Source organism: Mus caroli, unplaced genomic scaffold (assembly GCF_978045245.1).
Source record: "Mus caroli unplaced genomic scaffold, Mus_caroli_1 scaffold_5, whole genome shotgun sequence".
Classification (NCBI taxonomy): Eukaryota; Metazoa; Chordata; class Mammalia; order Rodentia; family Muridae; genus Mus; species Mus caroli.
The window spans coordinates 89,424,131-89,432,380 of NW_028227260.1; the positions used below are offsets into that span (position 1 = coordinate 89,424,131).

The 8,250-nt window shown below is 42.3% G+C and overlaps 2 pseudogenes; one reads left to right on the forward strand and one right to left on the reverse strand.

Annotated features, from left to right (window-relative positions):
* Window positions 1-4,111: 4,111 nt before the first annotated feature.
* Window positions 4,112-4,522, reverse strand: LOC147004671 (ubiquitin-like; annotated as a pseudogene).
* Window positions 4,523-5,493: 971 nt separating this feature from the next.
* On the forward strand, window positions 5,494-6,794 carry LOC110286987 (E3 ubiquitin-protein ligase NRDP1 pseudogene; annotated as a pseudogene).
* The last annotated feature ends 1,456 nt before the right edge of the window (window positions 6,795-8,250 follow it).

The window sequence follows — 8,250 nt, forward strand, 5'->3', positions numbered from 1 at the left end:
ACCCAAAAAACAAAACTGCATGGTACTGGTATAGTGACACACAAGTAGACCACTGGAATAGAATTGAAGACCCAGAAATGAACCCACACACCTATTGGCACTTGATATTTGACATGGGAGGTAAAACCATCCAGGGGGCAAAATACAGCATTTTCAACAAATGGTGTTTGCACAAGTGGCAGTTAACATGTAGAAGAATGCAAATTGATCCATTCCTATCTCCTTGTACTAAGGTTAAATCTAAGTGGATCAAGGAACTCCACATAAAACCAGAGACACTGAAACTTATAGAGGATAAAGTAGGGAAAAGCCTTGAAGATATGGGTACAGAGGAAAAATTCCTGAATAGAACATCAGTGGCTTGTGCTGTAAGATTGAGAATCGACAAATGGGACCTCAAAAAATTGCAAAGCTTTTGCAAGGCAAAAGACACTGTCAATAAGACAAAAAGGCCACCAACAGATTGGGAAACGACTATTACCTATCTTAAATCAGATAGGGGACTAATATCCAATATATATAAAGAACTCAAGAAGGTGGACTCCAGAAAATCAATAACCCCATTAAAAAATGGGGCTCAGAGCTAAACAAAGAATTCTCACCTTAGGAATACCTAATGGCTGAGAAGTACCTGAAAAAAAAATGTTCAGCATCCTTAATCATCAGGGAAATGCAAATCAAAACAGCCATGAGATTCCACCTCATACCAGTCATAATTGCTAAGTTCAAAAATTCAGGTGACACAGATAATGGTATGGATATGGAGAAAGAGGAACACTCCTCCATTGTTGGTGGGATTGCAAGCTTGTACAACCACTCTGGAAATCAGTCTGGCGGTTCCTCAGAAAATTGGACACTGTACTACCAGGGATTCCTGCAATACCCCTCCTGGGCATATATCTAGAAGATATTCCATCCGGTAAGAAGGACACATGGTGGACTATGTTCATAGCAGCCTTATTTATAATAGCCAGAAGCTGGAAAGAACCAGAAGCTCAACTGAGGAATGGATACAGAAAATGTGGTACATTTACACAATGGAGTACTACTCAGCTATTAAAAAGAATGAATTTATGAAATTCCTAAGCAAATGGATGGACCTGGAGGGCATCATCCTGAGTGAGGTAACCCAATCACAAAAGAACTCACATGATATGTACTCACTGATAAGTGGATATTAGCCCAGATACTTAGAATACCCAAGATATAAGATACAATTTGTGAAACACATGAAACTCAAGAAGAATGAAGATCAAAGTCTGGACACTTTGCCCCTTCTTAGAATTGGGAACAAACACCCATGGAAGGAGTTACAGAGACAGAGTTTGTAGCTGAGAAGAAAGGATGGACCATCTAGAGACTATATCCAGGGATCCATCCCATAATCAGCCTCCAAACACTGACACCATTGCATACACTAGCAAGGATTTGCTGAAAGGACCCTGATATAGCTGTCTCTTGTGAGACTATTCAGGGGCCTAGCAAACACAGAAGTGGTTGCTCACAGTCAGCTATTGGATGGATCACAGAGCCCCCAATGGAGGAGCTAGAGAAAGTACCCAAGGAGCTAAAGGGATCTGCAACCCTATATGTGGAACAACAACATGAACTAACCAGTACCCCCCAGAGCTTGTGTCTTTTGCTGCATATTTATCAGAAGATGGCCTAGTCAGCCATCAGTGGAAAGAGAGGCCCATTGGTAGTATAAACTTTATATGCCTCAGTATATGGGAAAGCCAGGGCCAAGAAGTGGGAGTGGGTGGGTAGGGGAGTGGGGGAGGAGAGTATTGGGGACCAGAAATGTAAATGAAGAAAATACTTAATTAAAAAAAAAAGAGAAAAAAGTTATAACTTGGAACTATCTTGTTTCCTTGGAGACTCAGGTTATTCCAATGTTTTGCTGGGTCAGACAGGTGAAAAATGATTTGCTAAAGCAAACAAATGAAAGAATGTTTTGCTGAAGCACACACAGGTGAGGTGATTTTTCCTTAAAATAGACATGTGAAATGGTATGTGATATTTAGAAAAATATATAAATATGAAAACAGACAGTAGGACAAGACTTGTGCTTTGGTTTCCCTTGCACAAATGACACTCTGACACTAGTTGGCCTTGTACTGCATCTTGATCTTCCCTTGTCATGACTTTGTAGAGTAACTTGGCAAAAATCTCTCATGATATTCTGGTGAGTTCTTGCTGCTTCCATGGTCTCATGCTGGCATTGTGGTTTATTCTCACAGAGCTGCTGCTGATTCATGGGCAGCATTCACCAAGTGGGCTGTACTGAAGCTGCTGATTGATGTTTAATGGCTTGCTAGTAGACTCAACTGCTTATATCCTGACAAAAAAAGATTAGAATCACCCCCAACGAATGGTCTGTAAATAGGTCCACTTCTCCAATGTCCTAATAACTTTTGTTTTCTACTCCCTTTGGTGGGGGGTGGGTTAGAAGGGAGGTTAAAGCATTTAAGAACCCTGATTAAAGTAGGTTTTGAAAATATAAGCCAATAGAGTTGCCTTGGTGTCTCTTCACAACAATACAACCCCAACTAAGACATCCTCCATTGACATATAGAGTTGTGGATTCCTACTGTAGAAAATAGGAAGATTTTTCCAGTTGAATGGCTGCATGGCAAAAGTCAGACGATGCCTTCAATGAAGCTTCTCAGAAGTTTAACTCTTACTACATAAAACCAGAGTACAGTATTTTGGTCATTATTTTGACTAGTTTTTAAAAATGAGTACAACAGAAAGCCCTGATACTGTTAACATTGAACAGAGGCCAGACATTGAAAATGGTTAGTTTTGAACTTCCTTTTTTGCTTGGATGATTTTTTTTTTGATTGATGAGTGAGGATCCATTTTTTATATTGATATGATACAAAAGCTTCAAGGCTATATCTATAACAAGATCTTTATGTCTCAGAGTAATGAAGCTCTAATCACTTCAAACAACATTGATAGGGAAAATGCCAAAGAGACAATATGTGACATAGGAAACCAATTTGTGCTTACTTAGGGCCAGAATGACATGCAACCTCAACTTTAGCACTCATTTCCCATCTGTCAATTTAAATAGCACTGTCAACTTTGCCTACAAAGGAAAACTGACCTTCTAAACTTGTAGACTACACCCTTTGAACAGTGTTTGATATAAGGGAGTCTGGAGACCTTTAAGAATGGAATTAAAGTCTACTAAAACTAAAACGTGTGTGTGTGTGTGTGTGTGTGTGTGTGTGTAGTGAGACAGACAGAGACAGAGACAGAGATTGAGATATTCCATTGTAAAGACACTTAACTGTGTCTTAAGATCCTCTCTTAAAAAAATCTATAACCATGGTTGGGTATAACTTATTTAGTACCTGATAGCACTTCTCTTTATATTGACCCTGTAATTAAAACTCATGTTGAAAATGTCTTTTTATAAAGTCCAATACTGAGTCATAATGGCTCATTCTGAAATTCTTTTTTGTAGTGAAGCCAGGAATCCTAGGTTTACTTGAGTGAAAGTCCCTAAAGGAGAAAGGAACTTCTTAGGCTATTGCCAGAAACAGCTCATTGTTTCCGTCCCTGATACCCATGACAAACTCACAGAATACAGACAATCACCATGCTTATGTTTAGTGGGTCCTTGTAAAGGATGTCATAAATGATGCTGATTTTTAAAAATCTGATGAAGTGATGTATATATGTTTGTCTGTATGTATGTAGAAGCAGAGGTTGGTATATTACCTTTCTAGTGCCTTTGCATGTTTAGAAAATCAAACCTCATGAAAATTCTCAAGACTTTTTAAAATTAGTTTATTTATGTATTTATATCATGATATCAGCTTCCCTCTACCCTCTCCTTCCAGTCTCACCCTTTTCTCCCAACATCTGCCATCCTCCCTTTCTCCTCAGAAAAGGGGATGCCCCCAAGCCTTAGAATATCAAGTTGAAGTAGGTCTAGGCACATATCCTCCTAATAATGCCAGACAAGGCAGCCCAGCAGCCAAGGGAAAGGGATATAAAGGCAGGCAACAAAGTCAGAGACAGTCCCTTCTCTTGCTCTTAGAGATGCCACATAAACACCAAGCTGCCCATCTGTTACATATGGGAAAAAGACTTTGCTTACCATGCAACAAAACCTTTATTAACATTTTTAACAGAGGTTCAGCTATGATTGAAACTTGTAATTTCTAAACTTAAATTGGGGTAAATGGCTAGAGTGCAGAGTAATGCCATCACTGTCCACTGGGAATGCAGACCGAATAATTAATAGCCACCCCTCAGATGGAGGACCAGGTGCAGGGTTGACTATTTCTGGATGTTGTAATCAGAGAGAGTACCTGCGGCCATCTTCTAGCTGCTTGTCAGCAAAGATCAGCCTCTGCTGGTCAGGGGCGATGCCCTCTTTATCCTGGATCTTGGCTTTCATATTCTCGATGGTGTCACTGGGCTCCACCTCTAGGGTGATGATCTTACTGTTCAGGGTCTTCACGAAGATCTGCATTTTGACATGTTAAGAAATGTGATGAAAGCACAAACCACCCAGCGCGTCGAAACTCCCTCATGGAAAGACCACCTAACCAGACAAAAGCCTCTTGTCTCATCACACTCATGCTCCCTGTTTGGTGGTTCAGCCTCTGTAAGACCCTATAGACCCAGGTTAGTTGATTCTGTAGGGTTTTTTTTTGTTTTTTGTTTTTTTGGTTTTTTTTGTTTGTTTGTTTTGTTTTGTTTTTTTTTTTTTTTTGGTTTTTTCGAGACAGGGTTTCTCTGTGTAGCCCTGGCTGTCCTGGCACTCACTTTGTAGACCAGGCTGGCCTCGAACTCAGAAATCCGCCTGCCTCTGCCTCCCGAGTGCTGGGACTAAAGGCGTGCGCCACCACGCCCGGCTGATTCTGTAGGTTTTCTTGTGGTGTCCTTGACCTCTCTGGCTCAGCGTTTCCCTCCTTTGAAACTAGTGTGCCCCAGGTAAAAGAAAGGCAGGAGTAAGTTCAAGGAGAGGTTTATGGGGGCATTTTGAAGATGCATTTCTTTGAGAGACAGACTTTAAGGGGTATGTGGATCACTATTGCAGTCATGGTTTGCCTCTGGATTTATCAGGATGTATTGCAACTTCTCTATTGACAGTAAACTGGGGCATACTAGGTTTGTAACTATCCTGTAATCATGAAAGATATTGTGAAGAAAATACAATGCTCTTCCCCCTTGGTTATCAGAATATTGAAACAATGGTTCCCAAGAATGGAATTTGGGGTTAGAGAAATGATTTAGTGGTTAATAGCTTTGCTGTGATCCTTCCCTTCCCCTTCCCCTACAGGGAAACACTTACACCAGGCACCAAGGCTGTGCTGGAGCAGCTGGAGCAGCTGGAGCCTCAGCCACAGTTAGCCTCACCCCACCCCACCCCTGTGTCCAGGGCTAGTGTTCCTGATTGTGACATCACACCCACCCCTGGACCATGAAACTTGTCACTAGGAAGAAAGACTCAGTTGGAGAACAGCCAACAAGATGAGATACTCATAGCATCTCCTGTGTGGCACTAAGCAGAGGCGTCAGTGGCTTGGATCCTTGTCAACAGGAAACCTGCCCTCATCACTTAGAAGGACCTGGTTTTCAGAGATGAGACATGGGGTTTGATGTAATCCGTTTCCAGGGGTTCATTGATGAAGACCTTATCTGCCCTATTTGCAATGGAGTCTTGGAGGATCCAGTACAGGCGCCTCATTGTGAGCATGCCTTCTGCCATGCCTGCATCATCCAATGGTTTTCTCAGCAACAAACATGTCCGGTAGACCATAGCTATGTCACGGTTGCCCACCTGCGCCCAGTACCTCGGATCATGCGAAACATGTTGTCAAAGCTAGAGATTGCCTGTGACAACACTGTGTTTGGCTGCAATGCTCATGTCAGACTTAACAACCTAATGTCACACCTCAGTGTCTGTGAGTACAGCCTGAAGCAGCCTGTGACCTGTGAGCAGGGCTGTGGTCTGGAGATACCCAAAGATGAACTGCCAAACCATAATTGCATTAAGCACCTGCGCTCCAAGTTCCAGCAGCAGCAGACACTCATCTCGGAGCTGGAGAAAACATCTGCTGAACACAAGCACCAACTGGCAGAACAGAAGCACGAAATTCAGCTGATGAAGGCATATATGCGAAACATCCACAGGGTCAACCCCAACCTTCAGAACCTAGAGGAGATAATAGAGTACAATGAGATCCTCGAGTGGCTGAACTCCCCACAACCACCAGCAACTGAGACCCGCTGGGGAGGGATGATCTCCACTCCTGACACTGTGCTCCAGACTGTAATCAACCACTCCACTGTGGAAAGTGGCAGCCCAACCTTTCCTGGCAATGAGCTGAGCGAAAATGCCCATGAATACAGCGGGTCCCAGGGTGTGACCACATTAGAGACAAGACAGACGAACCAGCACTACTATGAAAACTACATGGCAAGGACACTCCTGACAATCAGGCTGTAGTCGTGATGGCCTGCGAGAGCCAGCACATGATTGACAACATGGTGCAGTAACCAGAGCTCATCATATTTGCTCATGGATCAGATGAGATATAAGAGCATAACTGGATATCAGGAAAAGTTAAAGTTGGAAAAACCCATTGCTCCAGCAGCAGAACCCTGACTTCTCCCATAACCCTTATGTAATAGCTTGTACTTGATTCATGTACTCCCTGCTTTTCTGGAATGAAGGACCTGGGACATTTTGCTAAGCCTTTTAGCGGGGAACCTCAATCCATGTCTTTTGCTATATTCCTCCCCCCAAAATATCTATAAAATTTTAAGTCAGGGTGGAAAATTCCCCAGTTTTGTATTTTCCTAAGAACCCTGGTTTCCAAATATTTACAGAGGGCATAAAGAAATTTGTTTTCCTTACAAGACCGGGGTGGGGGGAGTGAGAAATTTCTTTTTTTTTTCTTTTATTATTTTTATTAGGTATTTTCTTTACTTACATTTCAAATGTTATCCCCTTTCCTGGTTTCCTTTCTGAAAACCCCTACCCCCCTACCCCTGCTCATCAACCCACCCACTTTTGATTCCTGACCCTGGCATTACCCAACATTAGGGCATAGAGCCTTCACAGAACGAAGGGCCTCTATTCTCATTGATGACCTACAAGGCCATCCTCTGCTACATATGCAGCTGGAGCCATGAGTTCCTCCAAGTGTGCTCTTTGCTTTGTGGTTTAATCCCTGGTATCTCTGGGGGCACAAGTTGGTTCATATTGTTGTTCCTCCTTTGGGGCTACAAACCCCTTCAGTTCCTTGGGTCCTTTCTCTAGTTCCTCTAAATGACCCTGTGCTTAGTCCAATGGTTGGTAAAGAGCATCTACCTATGTATTTCTCAGGCACTGATAGAACTCCTCAGGAAACAGCAATATCAGGCTCCTGTCAGCAAGCACATTTGACATCCAGAATAGTGTCTGTGTGTGGTGACTCTGTATGGGATGGATCCCGAGGTGGGACAGTCTCTGGATGGCCTTTTCCTCAGTCTCTGTTCCACTTTGTCTCTATAATTCTTTTCATGAGTATTTTGTTCCCCTTTCTAAGAAGGACTGAAGAATCCACACTTTGGTCTTCCTTCTTCTTGAGCTTCATGTGGTCTGTGAATTGCATCTTGAGTATTCCAAGTTTCTGGTCTAATATCCACTTATCACTGAGTGAATACCATGTGTGTTCTTTTATGATTGGGTTCCCTCACTTAGGAAGATATCCTCCAGATCCATCCATTGGTCTATGAATTTCATAAATAATTGTTTTTAATAGCTGGGTAGTACTCCATTGTGTAAATATACCACATTTTCTGTATCCGTTCCTCTGTTGAGGGACATCTGTGTTCTTTCTAGCTTCTGACTATTATAAATAAGGCTGCTATGAACATAGTGGAGTATGTGCCCTTATTATATGTTGGAGCATCTTCAGGATATATGCCCAGGAATGCCTTTCAGGAAACTCCATAGGTAGTTCTATGTCCAATTTTCTGAGGAACAGCCAAACTGTTTTCCAGAGTAGTTGTACCAGTTTGCAATCCCACCAACAATGGAGGAGTGTTCCTCTCTCTCCACATCCTCTAAAGCATCTTCTCTCACCTGAGTTTTTCTTCTTTAAAAAAAAAAAATTTACTAGATATGTTCTTCATTTACACTTCAAATGCTATCTTGAAGGTTTCCTATACACTCCCCTAGCCCAGCTCCCCAACCCACCCATTCCTGCTTCATGGCCCTGGAATTCCCCCGTACTG